The sequence below is a fragment of the Rhinopithecus bieti genome, unplaced genomic scaffold (assembly GCF_001698545.2).
Source record: "Rhinopithecus bieti isolate Rb0 unplaced genomic scaffold, ASM169854v2 scaffold_6439, whole genome shotgun sequence".
In the NCBI taxonomy this organism is placed as follows: domain Eukaryota; kingdom Metazoa; phylum Chordata; class Mammalia; order Primates; family Cercopithecidae; genus Rhinopithecus; species Rhinopithecus bieti.
The window spans coordinates 941,487-957,846 of record NW_016805421.1 but is presented as its reverse complement, the minus strand read 5'-3'; the positions used below and the strand labels follow the sequence as shown (position 1 = coordinate 957,846).

Below are 16,360 nucleotides of genomic sequence, written 5' to 3'. Positions count from 1 at the left end.
GATCATGACCCTCTCACATGGACCCCCTTAGAGGTGTGAGCCCTTAAAAGGCACAGGAATTGCTCACTCGGGGAGCTCAGTTGTTGGAGACATGAGTCTTGCCGAAGCTCCCAGCTGAATAAAGCCCTTCCTTCTTTAACTTGGAGTCTGAGGGGTTTTGTCTGTGGCATGTCCTGCTACATTACAAGTAATGCTCTGTCAGTACAGAGTAGTGAGTAGTGGTGGGCATTTATGGCCTAATACATTCTTAAATATCTCCCATCTCTGATAGTACTGAAACACTGCTCACATAAAGAACTGCATAGGGGATGAGAAGAAAACAGAATTGTGTTTACAAATTCAGGTATTTGATTATTAGGCTAATGTTTGTAAAGTAAGGTATAAATAATCCAAAAGAGTGGATGTTCCCAAATCCATCTATATTTGCCCTTGTATTTATATGTTTATGTCTGATCATTTACTTCAATTAATGTATATGCTTTCATTCACTAAATATTAATTAAAATGCTTACTTTATGCCAGGTACTGTGCTAGGTGATAAATACACACCAAAAACATGAAGAAGGAATAAGAGCCTTTGAAGGCTTTACCCTCTTGTAAAGAAAATAAGAGAACAGACAAGATTTTATAAAGTAAGTAAATATCACAGAATTTTGAGGGAAAAAAAGTGCATGTATTTAGGTGCATATGTTACCAGAATGGGTCAAACAGCTACCAGAAAAGAAGATTTTCAAGAGCCTTACCTAGGTCCATTTTCATGTACTTCGCCTGGTCTGCTTCCTAGAAAATTCAGAAATCTGATTTTTTTCTTTCAGCACACTAACAATGAATCTACCTGTGGGACAACAACTTATATTAACTGAGCTTATCAACACTAATGCATAGCCCAGAATTTTAATTAGCCAATTTACAACGAAACAGCATTGTCTTATAGATCATGAACAGAGGAATTGAGATTATGCAACCAGCTCAGTCTGCTTCTGAAGACAGATCTACCACATTCTCAATCTTGGTTATATTCAAAAGAGTGTTTAGATAGTATAGAATCAAAATTAGGGGAACTGTTTTAATGCAACACGCGTTTGATGACTTCAGACTGTAACAACCTGACTATCCACCTTCATATTAGAGACACATGCTAAAAATACCTAATTTGTTAAGACAACAGTCACCATACCCCAAGTCAAGGCAAAGGCAACTTTTCCTGCTGATCAAACTACATCTTCATTAACTAAGTTTTTAAATTTAAAGAAGAACTAATACCAATTCTACTCAAACTCTTCAAAAAATATTGAAGAGGAGGGAATACTTCCAAACTCATTCTACAAGGCCAGCATTACCCTGATAATGAAACGAGACAAGAACACAACCAAAAAGAAAACTATAGACAAATATCCCACATGAATATAGTGAAAAAATTCTCAACAAAATACTAGCAAGTCCAATTCAACAACACATTTAAACAATCTCACCGTGACCAAAAGGGATTCATACCAGGGATGCAAGCATGGTTGAACATACGCAAATCAATGAAGGTGATACATCACATTAACAGAATGAAGAACAAAATCCATATGATCATTTAAATAGATGCTTAAGAAAGCATTTGATAAAATTCAACACCCCTTTATTTAAAAAAAAAAACCCCCTTTTTTAAAAAAAAAAAAAAAAAAAAAAAAAAAACCCTTATCAAACTGGGTATAGAAGGAGCATTCCTCTAAAGGCCAAATATTACAAACCAACAGCTAAATCATACTGACCAGGGAAAAATTGAAAGACTGTTTTTTATAAAATCTAAAACAAGGAAAAGATGCATACCTTTACCACTTTAGTCAACATAGGACTGAAAGTCTCAGCCAAAGCAATTTGCTAAAAAAAAGAAAAAAAAATGAAGTGTATCCAAATTGGAAATGAAGAAGTCAAGTTAGCCTTGCTTACAGATGACATGATCTTATATTTAGAAAAAAACTAAATAATCTACCAGAAAACCATTAGAACTGATAAATGAATTCAGTAAAGTTGCATGATACAAAATCAACACACAAAGATCAGTAGCATTTATATATGCCAATAGCAAACAATCTGAAAAAATAAATCAAGAAAGCAATCCCATGTACTCTAGCTACAAAAAATATGAAATCCGTAAGAATCAATTTAACCTAAAAAAGTGAAGATCTACAAAAGGAAAACTACAAAACATTGAAGAAAGAAACTGAAGAGGACACACAAAAAAAATGGAACACGATCCCATGCCCATAGACTGGAAGATTTAATATAGTTAAAATAAAAATACTACCCAAGGCAATTTATAGATTCAGTGCAATCCCTATCAAAATACCAATGATTTTTTTACAGAAATAGAAAAAAATATTCTAAAATTGATATATAACCACAAAAGACCCCAAATAGCCAAAGTAATTGTAAGCAAAAAGAACAAAGCTGGAGACAGTACACTACTTGACTTCAAAATTTGCTACAAAGCTATAGTAATCTTATCAGCATGATACTGGCATAAAAAAAGACACACAAACCAATGGAACAGAATAGAAAACACAGATATAAATCCTCACATTTACAGCCAACTCATGTTCAACAAAGGTGCCAAAACATACAATGGGGAAAGGACAGTGTTTTTAAAAAATGGTGCTGGGAAAACTGTGTAACTATACACAGAAAAATGAAATGAGACTATCTCTCACCATACACAAAAATCAAATCAAAATGGGTAAAAGATTTAAATCTAAGACATGAAGTATGAGACTACGAGATGAAAATATTGAGGAAAACATTCAGGACATTGGTCTAGGCAAAGTTTTTTTTATGTAAAACCTCAAAAGCACAGGCAAGCCAAGCGGAAATAGACAAATGGGATCACACTATGCTAAAAGGCTTCTGCACAGCAAAGGACACAATCAAGAAAGTGAAGACACAACCCACAGAACAGGGGGAAATATTTGCCAATTATCTTCTGACAAGGGATTAATAAACAGAATATATAAGAAGCTTCAACAAATCAATAGCAAAAAATATAAATAATTCTATTAAAAAACGGGCCAAAGATCTGAATAGACATTTCTCAAAAGAAGACATACACATAGCCTACAGATATATGAACAAACGCTCAACAACACTAATAATCAGAGAAAAGCAAATCACAACCACAGTGAGATATCATTTCACCCCAGTTAAAATGGCTTTTATCAAGAAGACATGAAATAACAGATGCTGGTAAAGATACAGAGAAAGGGGAACCCCCATACACTGTTGGTGGGAATGTAAATTAGTAGAGCCACTATGAAGAACAGTATGGAGGTTCCCAAAAAAACTAAAAACAGAACTACAATATGATCCAGCAATTCTACTATTGGGCATATATCCAAAAGAAAGGAAATCGATACATCAGAAAGACATTTGCACTCCATGTTTATTGTAGCACTATTCACAATCGCCAAAATACGGAATCAGTCTAAGTATCCATTAACACATGAATGAATACAGAAAATGTGGCAAATATGCACAATGGAATATTATTCGGGCATAAAAAAGAGTGAAATTCTGTCATTTTCAGTAACATGGGTGGAACTGTACGTCTTTATGTTCATTGAAATAGGCCAGGCACACAAAACCAAATATCACATGCTCTCATTCATATGTGGGAGCAAAAAAAGTGGATCTCATGAAGATGGAGAGTAGACTCATGATTACCAGAGGCCAGGAATGATGGGCAGATGAAGGATGAAGAGAAGTCAATTAATGAGTACAAATATGCAGTTTGATAGAAGAAATAAGACTGTTAACTATTGTTTACAGTAATCTATTGTACATTTCAAAATAGCTAGAAGAGAAGAATTGAATGGTTCCAGGAAAAAGAAAAGACAAATATTTAAAGTGACAGATATTCCGGTTTCACTGATTTGATCTTTACAAATTACGTGAATGTACTGTATTGTCATATGTGCCCCCAAAACTATGTATATCTGTTATGCAACAACGAAAACATTTTAATTTGTCTAAAGTTGTGTGTGTGTGTGTGTGTGTGTGTGTGTGTGTGTGTGTCCCACAGTAACCTATGGGTTCTTCAGTGTTTTATGCCAGCATGGTGTCATACCAAAAGATGTTTTAGTTTTGCATCTAAAATACTTGAAAAATAACTTAAATATTTATAATACTCCTTGCAAAAAATGATAAAGAAATATATTTAGTGGAAATTCTTTTTTTTTTTTTTTTTTTTTTTTTTTTTTTTTTTTTGACAGAGTCTTACTCTGTCACCCAGGCTGGAGTGCAGTGGTGCAATCTCGGCTCACTGCAACTTCCGCCTCCTGGATTCAAGCGATTCACCTGCCTCAGCCTCACAAGTAGCTGGGATTACAGGCACGCACCACCACTCCCGGCTTATTTTTGTATCTTTAGTAGAGAAGGGGTTTCACCACACTGGTTGGCCAGGCTGGTCTCGAACTCCCGACCTCAGGTGATCCGCCGGCCTCGGCCTCTCAAAGTGCTGGGATTACACGCGTGAGCCATCACGCCCAGCAGTGGAAATTCTTAAAAGTGCTTTTAGCTCATTTGAATTAGTCATTCAATCTCTCACACCTACAATTCTCCCCTATCCCAGATAAATACTTACCCCTCACTCAGTCCCTTCAAACCAACAACACTTATTCCTCACTCCACTTTCTTTTTGGTCCTTTTCCATATCAAATGTGGCTGTTATTCCAATGAGCATCAGTGCTCTTTAGCATGTCTTCCCCACGAATCTGTAGGCAGAGTGAGAGAAATAACCACGTCTTTCTTCTTTCCCTCTACATCCCAGTGTGAAGAAGAATGCGCTAAATATAGTTCACTGAACACATTCACACACATACACTCATACCTACACATAATGTTTTACAGAATTTAATTAATCCTCTATATACCTTTCAATCACTTACATTGTACACTGTGAGCAATTTTCTAAGTCATTACAATTATTTTCTACAGATAACTTCTTACTGGTTGCATAATATTCCGCTATAGACCTGTTTCATAACTTCATCACTTCCCTATCTGAATTTTTTTACTTTTGTCTGCATATATAATGCCAATAAACATCATTGCACATGATTGTATATGTAAGATATTCCCTTAGAATGATTTTCTAAAAGTAGGACCATTGGACTTGACTCAATATGAACTTTTTAAGGTCTCAATATAGACTGCCAAATTGCTTTATACAACAGTTGCGACAATTTCATTCCCACTGCACATAAATGTGCCCTTCTACCTGACCCCTTATTTACAGAGTACTGGAGGTTTTTTGTTTTTATCTTTTCAAAATTGAAATTTGAGAAACAAAATATTTCTTTTGGATATTTTATTACCTTCAATAAGCAATGACTTGACCTGGGAGGCAACATGTATTAAATCCTATATAATAAATTATACAGTTAAAGTTTCCCAAGTGACCCTATGTCCAAGTTGATATCTTACATTTTTTTTTTTGAAACAAGGTGGAGTATAAGTGAATGCATCCTCCATGTTCTTAATGTGCACCTCACTAGTGCTGCCAGGAGAGATAGTAGAAGACTGTCCCATGTGTAATAGAAACATGTAAGAAAAACTTTGGAGAGAACACAGATGTTTTGGAGAAGAAAAATAATCAAAAGGAGTTTTAATCAATGTTCTTTAAGAGGTAGACAATGAAGGTAAATGCATGTGCTAGACTGCTACGGGAGTGCATTAATGAGTCACATATCCTGGAATCCAGGTCCTTTCTTGCTTTTCTTTTTATTTATTTATTTATTTTTTAGAGATGGGGTCTCACTATGTTGCCCAGGCTGGCCTCAAATTCCTGGACTCAAGCAATCCTCCCACCTCAGCCTCCCAAAGTGCTGGCATCACAGGCATGAGCCACTGTGCCCAGTCCCAGGTCCTTTCATAGTCCTCTCCCACATTGACTCTGAGCTTAGTTCATGACCTACTTTGGCCAAGGGAACATCAGCAAACACGATAGAGCAGAGTCTTTATAAGTACTTGTCCAATGGGATTTGCCCACCATCATGTGAAAAAGCCCAGGGGAAAGACACAGAGAGAAAGAAGTTTAGTCATACCAATCCCAACTGAGGCACCAGACACATGAGTAAGCCCGTGTTAGACCATCTAGTCCCAACCAAGCTACCAGTTGACTGCAGCCACATGAGTGCGCACAAAGGAGACTAATGAAAATATCATCCAGTCGCATTAGTGTTGTTTTCAGCGACAAATTTAGGTGGTTTGTTATACAGCAATTGGTAACTGATCCAACACACCCTAGGACAAGAAATGGCACTCATCCAGCACTTACTGAGTTCTTACAGTGCACAACCCTGAGAAAAAGACTTGCATATTAAATCAAGATAACTATGGTGTGGAAAGAGCTGTAATATTTGATAGATAAGGGCACAAAGAAAGGAGTCCTCTGCTTTGGTTAGTCAAAGACTTCACAGAAAAGAAAACACATGAACTTTGTCTTGAAAGATAACCCAGCTGACTAAAAATAAAAAGATTCGAATAGGTACAGAAAACAACGAAGGTGTAGAGGTGAGTAATCAACAGGATGTTCAGAAGCCTGTATATGATTTTATCCAGTAAAAGTAAAGGTAGGTGTCTGAGAGAATGAAAAGATATAGCACTTTAGACTCAGATAAGGATTAAGTAAATTCTTAGTACCCCATTTTATGAATTTTAGGTGAGAATGTCAGAATAGAAGTCAGTCTGTGCTCTTAAGTCTACACTATTTTGCCTCTCTAAAATTTCCAATACATTTCTGCAGCATCTAAATGCATCAGTGTTCTATAAAGTATCACATTTCAGTTTGACCATAGGTGATAAGGTATTAACAGGAAAAGTATTCAGCAGTGTTAGGTCGTATCTCACCTTGGATGGCTCATAAGTTCATTCCAGCAAATTCCTCACTGAATGTCTAATATCTAAACATCTAATTCAGCAAAATTTTAGAAAATGTTCTTAAGATTTTATGGAAATCTGATATGACTTAACTCACGAATATAAAAATTTGCTAAATATAAAAATTTAGTAAGATTTGGGATATGGATATAGAGACCCGAATGACATCCAACAAACATGAAACCAGCAGCAATAACCTTTAAAAGGGTGTACTGTTTATACTAATTATAGGATTAGATCTAAAGTTGTTTTAAACAAACCACACAATTTTTTGATATGCATATACTTGACAGTAAAATGAAGCAACAGCAGCATTTAATCCTTAGCTGGCAAGAGCAAATTAATTATTAAATCTCTAAATGCTATTTCCACATAAAGGCAGGATCTTACATTAGTAAAAATATAATGTAAAAAAATAATAATAATATGAAGACAAAGTCAAAATTTAGTTTGTAGATATCCATACTGGTATTGGCTGTTCAACCACTATTGGTGTTTGTAAAAAGAGAAAGCCATAACTTGTAATTTGATCTTGGAAAATGTGCAACGCAGTAAGCTCCAGGACCTGGCCCTCCACACAGATACACACTACGAACATTAACTGACACCAGAATAGGTTGAGTTCCCCTTAACTTCATCAGCTGTTTATATTTACAGAAAAGTCTCCTTTTACTCTAGATAAGGACTGACAGATCATGCAACAAATTACTGAGGGTCAATAGAACAAGAGTCAGCAGTTAATCGATTGCAGAAGGAAAGCCTCAGTGAAAGAAGACAGACCTCTGTTTTCTCAGGATAATCAAATGTCTGACTCAAGTAGAGTCATAAAATTGACTTGTTTTATTTAGGTTTTTTTTTTTTTTGGTCTAATTGACTGATGCCTGGGTATTATATAAACCTTAGGTGTCCTCAAGATAAGACTTAAAACTATACTACTAAAGCCTGACATCTAATTACTTTTGTACCACATGAAAAACAGCCCAATGAAATGGATGGATGTCTTTCTCACCAAGACAAGCCTTTGCTTTGAAAGAATCAAGGAGCTCTGTATAAGCCCTATTGAGAACACCTTATATAAGTCATGTCAATGAGATAAAATTTTAGCTATAAACAGTAAAGATGAAGCTATAACTACAAAATACATGGCACACATAACTATCACTCTGAATTCCATTTTGCCTATTCAAAACTGATCATATTATGGTATATTATAACTTTAGTTCCATTTTAAATTATAGAATATCAACTTAGGAGGGACTTCAGAACTTTTCTAGCCCTATAAGTCACCTAAGAAAGAAACCTCATTACAGTATCTCTGAAGATAACACATAAACATACATGATGAAAAGAAAGAGAATAAAACAGATTATTAAAGTTAAAAAACTCAAATTAACCCATTTCATTTCTGAATAGTTCTAATTATAAGAAAATTATCCCACAAATTTGGGCTAAATAAGATTCCTGAAATTCTATTCAGTGGCACCTTCTGGAAATTCATCTGATTAATCGAGGACATTTTGTCTTGTGTGTATACCAAGCTGTATAACTGAACTTGTTACACTTTGCTCTTGTGAAACTCTTAGTATTTGTTATTTAAGGAAGCCTCAGATCAATTTCTATCTTTACATACTAAGATTTTTCAAATATTTCATTACACATTCTCAAAATGAGTAGTTTTTAGATATTTTGATCCAATACCTCCATTAGTAAATATTTTAAGCATGCTCTCAAATATATAAACATATATTCATATTTATAAGTATATAAATATGTGTTCATATTTATAAATGTATAAATATATGTTCATATTTATAAATGTATAAATATATGTTCATATTTATAAATGTTTATTCATATTTATAAATATATAAATATATATAAATTGCATACATGTTTTTATACAATTAAATTAGTATAAGACATATACCAATATAAATTTGTAATAATGTCATTNAAAAAAAAAAAAAAAAAAAAAAAAAAAAACGAAGGCTGAGGAACTTCCCCAGGTGAAAGAAGACCAAGGAGACATGAGAACTTAAATATGATGCATGATCCCAGATCAGGAAAAATACTATACTATAAATACTATACTATGCTATGAATACTATACTATACTATTAAAAAATACTATAAATATAGGTATTTTTATAAATATATAAATATATATAAATTGCATACATGTTTTATACAATTAAATTAGTATAAGACATATACCAATATAAATTTGTAATAATGTCATTTAGAAAAATAAAGAGTTCTAAACCACCCATTAAACACAGTAGGTTATACATATACATTTATCTCTATCCTCATAAAAATGACAGTAAAAGATTTAAAGATGACAAAAAACTGAAATCTTGTAAGTCATGGAGGGAGGGGGCTTATTCAAGGAAGTGAAGTAACCAGAAAGGCAGCAAGTCAGTTCATAACACAAATTTGCAGGAAGACTTAGAGCTACAGACCCAGGCCTGCCCCAGAACCAGACCAGCTCCGATGGACTCGGACTTCAGGATAGCCCCCAAGGACCCCAATCCCAGGCCCATTCTCATGAACCCAGATGTCTTCCAGAGGGATGTCCCACCAGGGACCCAGTGGACCCTGCACCAGACCAGAACCTACACATCCAGGCTCCTGGTCCACCTTCAAAGACCTAGCCACCATACCTGTCCACACAGACCCAACTTCAGGCCTACTTCAGTGGAACCAGGACTCAGGACCACTCCAGGTAATTCAGGCACTAGGCTGACCCCTGTGGATCCAGGTACCAAAACCACATACCTGCTGATTCAGACAACAGGCAAGCCTACCCAAGAAGTTCAGTAGCAACCACAGACATGAACCCCACCAGTCAGCCCACCAAGAATCTCTGAATGAGCTGACTGGTAAAGGGCTTTACCTGTCAGACCCAGTCTTTAAAGACTGGAATAGATGTCTACTTCTTCAAATGTGAAAACAGCAACACAAGGAAATAAGGATAATGAATAATATGACCAATGAAACAAAATAAAGCACCAGTAACTGACCCTAAAGGAATGGAGATCTATGAAGTGAGTGGCAAAAAACTCAAAATAATTGTCTTAAAGAAGTTCAGTGAGCAGGAGAACATAGAAAGACAACTAAATAATATCAGCAAAACAATACTTAGCAAAATGAAAAGTTCTACAAAAAGAAACCATAAAAAAGAACCAAACAGAAATTCTGGAGCTGAAGAACACAATGACTTTGCTGAAAAATTCCATCGGGAGCTTCAATAGCCAACTCAGTCAAATGGATGAAAGAATCAGGAAGCTCAAAGACAGGTCATTTGAAATTACCCACCCAGTCAGAGGACAAATACAAAAAAAAATTTAAAAGTAAAGAAACCTATGGAACACTATCAAATAAACCAACACACATATGGTGGAAGGTCCAGATGGAGCAAAGAAGAAGAAAGAAGCATATTTAGAAGAAAGAAGCATAGTTTAAAAAAAGCATATTTAAGAAACAATGACAGAAAACTTCCCAAATCAAGGAAGGGAAAGAAATATCCAGATCCATGAATAGCAAATAGATTAAATATAAAGAGATAGTCACCAAGACACATTATAATCAAATTCTCAAAGTCAAAGAAGAAAAAAAAGAGAATCTCGAAAGCAGCAACAGAAAAGCATCTTGTCACATACAAAATAATCCCCATTAGATTATCACCAGCTTTCTTATCAGAAACTTTGCAGACCAGGACAGCATGGCTTAATATATTCAAAGTGATGGAAAAAAAAAAGGGGGGGCTGCCAGCCAAGAATACTATACCTAGCAAATCTGTTTTTTTCAGAATGAAAGAGAGATGAAAACTCTTAGACAAAAATAAGCTGAGGGAGATCATTACCACTAAAATTGCCTTACAGGAAATGACAACAGGAGTTCTTCAAGTTGAAATGAAGGAACACTAACAAAATAAAAACATATGAAAGTATACAACTCACTGTAAAGTAAAAATATAGTCAAATTCAGAATACACTAATACTATAATGATGATGCATAAATAATTTTTGACTCTGAGGTAAATGCTAAAAGGCAAAAGTATTCCAAATAACTAGAGTTTTTTAAAGGTGTTAATGGATACACAATATAAAAATGTGCAAATTGTGACCTTTGGAGTAAGGAGAAGTTAAAATGTTGAGTTTTTGTACATTATCAAAGTTAAGTTGTGATCAGCTTAAAATGGACTATTTTAACTATACAATATTTTATGTAAGCCTCATGGTAAAGCCACACACATACAAAATCTGCACTAGATACACAAAAGATAAATAGACAAAAGAAGAAGAAAAGAACAAGTAACTATAAAACAGTTCAAAACAATCAGTAAGAACACATGGACACAGGGAGGGGAACATCACACACTGGGGCCTGTCAGGGAGTCAGGGGCTAGGGAAGGAATAGCATTAGGAGAAATACCTAATGTAGATGACAGGTTGATGGGTGCAACAAACCACCATGGCACGTGTATACCTATGTAACCAACCTGCACATTCTTCACATGTATCCCAGAACTTAAAGTATAATTTAAAAACAAAACAGTTCAAAACAATTAACAAATAGCATTAGTAAGTCCTTATCTATCAATAATTTATTTAAATGCAAATGGACTAAACTCTCCAATCAAAATATATACAGTGGCTGAATGGATTTAAAAACAAGATCAAACCTTATGCTGCCTATAAGAGATTAATTTTAGATTTAAGCATACACATATGCTAAAAGTGAAGGGATGGAAAAAGATATTCCATGTAAATGGTAACCAAATGAGAGCAGGGGTAGCTATATATCAGAAAAATAAACTTTAAGTCAAAATCATAAAAGAGACAAAGAAAGTAATTACATAATGATAAAGGGGTCAATTCATCAAGAAGATACAAAAATTATGAATATATATGCACCCAACATCAGAACACCTAAATGTATATAAAGCAAACATTAATAGAACTAAAGGAAAAAAATATGCAGCAATACAATAATAGTGGAAAACATAAATAACCCACTTGCAACAATAAACAGATCATTGAAATAGTAAATCAATAAGGAAATAGTGAATTTGAACAACACAATAGACCAAATGTACCTAACAGGCATATGCATATATTCCATCCAACAGTAGCAGAAGACACATGCTTCTCAAGCACACACAAAATTTCTCCAATATAGATCATCTGTTAGTCCAGAAAATAAGTGTTGAAAATTGTAAGAAAACTGAAATTATATTAAGCACTCTATAATGATATGAAAGCAGAAATCAATAATAGAAGAAAAAATGGAAAATACACAAATATGTAGGAATCGACCAATACATTCCTGAACAACCAATCAAAAAACATCACAACAGAAATGTTTTAAAATATCGTGAGTAAAAGGAAAATGGAAACACAACATACCAAAACTTAGAATATGCAATGAAAGCAGCACTAAGAGGGAAGTTTATACTGATAAATGCCTATGTTTAGAAAAAAGATAGATCTCAAATTTAAATACCTGACTTTCAACCTCAAAGAACTAGAAAAGAAAACAAATGAACACCAAATATAGCAGAAGGAAAGAAATAAACATCAGAACCAAAATAAATGAAATAGTGACTAAAAAAAAAAGTAAGAGATCAATAAAATTGAGAAGGTTTTTTGAAAAGATGAACAAAATTGAAAACCTTTCAATTCACTAAGAAAAGAGAGAGAAGACTCAAATAAATAAAATTTTAAATGAAAAAAGGGACATTACAATTGAAAGAAAATAAATATAAAGGATTGCAGGACACGGTGGCTCACAACCATAATCCTAACATTTCAGGAGGCCGAAGTATGAGGATCACCTCAGCCTAGGAGTTCAAGACCAGCCCAGGCAATATAGTGGAACAGTCTCAACAAAAATTAAAATTAAAATTAAAGAAATTAGCCAGGCATGGTGGAATGTGCCTGTAATCTCAGAGACTCAGGAGACTAAGACAGGAAGATTGCTTGAGCCCAGGAGGTAAAGGCTGCAGTGAGCCATGACTGCACCACTGCACTCCAGCCCGGGCAACAGAGCAAGTCTCTGTCTCAAATAAAAAAAAAAGAAAAGAAAAGAAAAGAAAAGAAGTCACAAGAGACTGCTATGAACAACTATATACCAACCAATTGGACAAGCTAGCAGAAAGAGTTAAATTATTAGAAACATACAACCAACCAAGGCTGAATCACAAAGAAATAGAAAATGTGAACAGAGAAATCAGTAAGGAGATTAAATCAGTAGTCAAAATTATCTGAAGAAAGAAAAGCCCAGGACTCGATGGCTTCACTCATTAATTCTATCAAACTTTTAATCAATGCCAATTTTTCTCAAACTCTTCAAAAAATTCAAGTGGAGGCCGGGCGCGGTGGCTCAAGCCTGTAATCCCAGCACTTTGGGAGGCTGAGACGGGCGGATCACGAGGTCAGGAGATCGAGACCATCCTGGCTAACCCGGTGAAACCCCGTCTCTACTAAAAAATACAAAAAACTAGCCGGGCGAGGTGGTGGCGCCTGTAGTCCCAGCTACTCGGGAGGCTGAGGCAGGAGAATGGAGGGAACCCAGGAGGCGGAGCTTGCAGTGAGCTGAGATCCGGCCACTGCACTCCAGCCTGGGCGACAGTGAGACTCCGTCTCAAAAAAAAAAAAAAATTGAAGTGGAGGGAACATTTCCAAATTCATTGTGTAAGGCCAACATTACACTGATACCAAAGCCACAGAAGGACAGTACAAAAAAAAAAAAAAGAAAATTACAGAACAATATCCCTGGCAAATACTGATGAAAAATTTTTCAGTAAAATACTAGCAAATGGAATTCAGCAGCACATTAAAAAGATCATTCACTGTGATCAAGTGAGACTTATTCAGCAGTACAAGGATAGTTCAACATATGCAAATCAGTAAGTATGATAAACCATATTAACAGAATGAAGAATAAAAATACAGAAAATAATTTATATAATTCAATGTGTTTTCTAATTTTCTCAATAAATTAGGTATAGAAGGAATGCACCTCAATACAATAAAGACCACATATGACAAGGCCACAGCCAATATCATAGTCAGTGGTAAAAAGTCAAAAGTGTTTTCTCCATAAACAGGAATAAAACAAGGATGACCACTCACCATTTTTATTCAATATAGTATTGAAGCGCTAAGCCAGAGGAATTAGGCAAGAGTAAGAAATTAAAGGTATTCAAATTAGAAAGGTAGTAAAATAGTCTCTTTGCAAATGACATAATCATATATATAGAAAATCCTAAAGACTCAGCCAGAAGACGGTTAGAACTAATACACAAATTCAATAAAGTTGCAGAATACAAAATCAACAAACAAAAACTAGCTACATTCCTGTACAGCAACTATGAACTCAGAAATAGAAATTAAGAAAATAATGCCATTACAATAGCACCAAAAAATAAAATATTTAGTAATAAATTTTACCAAGAGGGTAAAATATCTATACACTGAAAATTATAAAATACCTACAAAAGAAACTGAAGAAGATAAAAATCAATAGAAAAGTATCCTGTGTTCATGAATTGGAAGAATTAATATTGCTACAATGTCACATAACCAAAGTGATATACAGATTCAGTGTAATCCCTACCAAATTCCAATGAAATTTTTCACAGAAACACAAAAAACAACCTAAAATCCATACATTAGCACAAAAGACCCAGACTAGCCAAAGCCATCTTAAGCAAGAACAAACCTAGAGGAAACACATTACCTAATATTAAAATATATTACAAAGCTATGGCAATCAAATCAGTATGATACCAGCATAAAAAAAGACAGTAGACCGGCCGGGTGCAGTGGCTCATGCCTGTAATCCCAGCACTTTGGGAGGCCAAGGCGGGCGGATCACCTGAGGTCAGGAGTTCGAGATCAGCCTGGGCAATACGGTGAAACCCTGTCTCTACTAAAAATACAAAATTATCCGAGCATGGTGACACTTGCCTGCAATCCCAGCTACTTGGGAGGCTGAAGCAGGAGAATCTCTTGAACCTGGGAGGCGGATGATGCGGTGAGCCGAGATCGCGCCATTGCACTCCAGCCTTTGCAACAAGAATAAATCTCCGTCTCACCAAAAAAAAAAAAAAAAAGACAGTAGACCAATAGAACACAGTAGTAGAGAGTTCAGAAATAAATCTACACATTTATGCAAAATTGATCTTAGGTGATGCTGCCAAGAATGCAAAATGGGAAACAACTGGTCTCTTCAATAAATGGTGCTGGACAAACTAGATATCCACATTCAGAAGAATAAAATTGGACTCTGATCCCACATCATAAACAAAAAGTAACTCAAAATGGATTAAAATGTTAAATAAAACATGAAATCATAAAAGCATTAGAAGAAAACTTAGGGGAACAGCTATTTGACATTGGTTTGGGCAAAGATTTTCTGGATATGACCCCAAAAGCCCAGTCAACAAAACAGACAAATGAGATTATATCCAAACACCAGCACACTAAATTTAACAGCCCATTAAAAAGAGCACGCACTATGATTAACTGGATTCATACCAGGGATGCAAGAATGGCTCAATGTATGTAAATTAATAAACATAATATATACAATTAACAGAACCAAGAACAACATTCATATAATCATATTTTTTTATTATTATTACACTTTATAATATATACAATTAACAGAACCAAGAACAACATTCATATAATCATATTTTTTACTATTATTATACTTTAAGTTCTACGGTACATGTGCACAACATGCAGGTTTGTTACATATGTATACATGTGCTATGATGGTGTACTGCACCCATTAACTCGTCACTTATATTAGGTATATCTCCTAATGCTATCCCTACCCCTACCCCCTCCCCACAATAGGACCCGGTGTGTGATGATCCCCTTCTTGTGTCCAAGTGATCTCCTTGTTCAATTCCCACCTATAACTGAGAATATGTGGTATTTGGTTTTCTGTTCTTGCGATAGTTTGCTGAGAATGATGGTTTCCAGCTGCATCCATGTCCCTATAAAGGACACAAGCTCATCCTTATGGCTGCATAGTATTCCATGGTATATATATGCCACATTTTCTTAATCTAGTCTGTCACTGATGGACATTTGGGTTGATTCCAAGTCTTTGCTATTGTGAATAGTGCTGCAATAAACATACGTGTGCATGTGTCTTTATAGCAGCATGACTTATAATCCTTTGGGTATATCCCCAGTAATGGGATGGCTGGGTCAAATGGTATTTCTATTTCTAGATCCTTGAGGAATCACCATACTGTTTTCCATAATGGTTGAACCAGTTTACAATCCCACCAACAGTGTAAAAGTGTTCCTGTTTCTCCACATCCTCTCCAGCACTTGTTGTTTCCTGATTTTTTAATGATTGCCACTCTAACTGGTGTGAGATGGTATCTCATTGTGGTTTTGATTTGCATTTC

General features: G+C 35.1%; 1 long non-coding RNA gene across 1 annotated transcript in view; it reads right to left on the bottom strand.

The window, feature by feature from the left end:
- Positions 1-16,360, bottom strand: part of LOC108529822 (uncharacterized) — a 137,065-nt gene that overhangs the window by 109,826 nt on the left and 10,879 nt on the right. Inside the window, exon 2 of the long non-coding RNA XR_001885689.1 lies at positions 4,625-4,754. This is a non-coding gene — a long non-coding RNA (uncharacterized LOC108529822). The remainder of the gene's footprint in view (positions 1-4,624; positions 4,755-16,360) is intronic.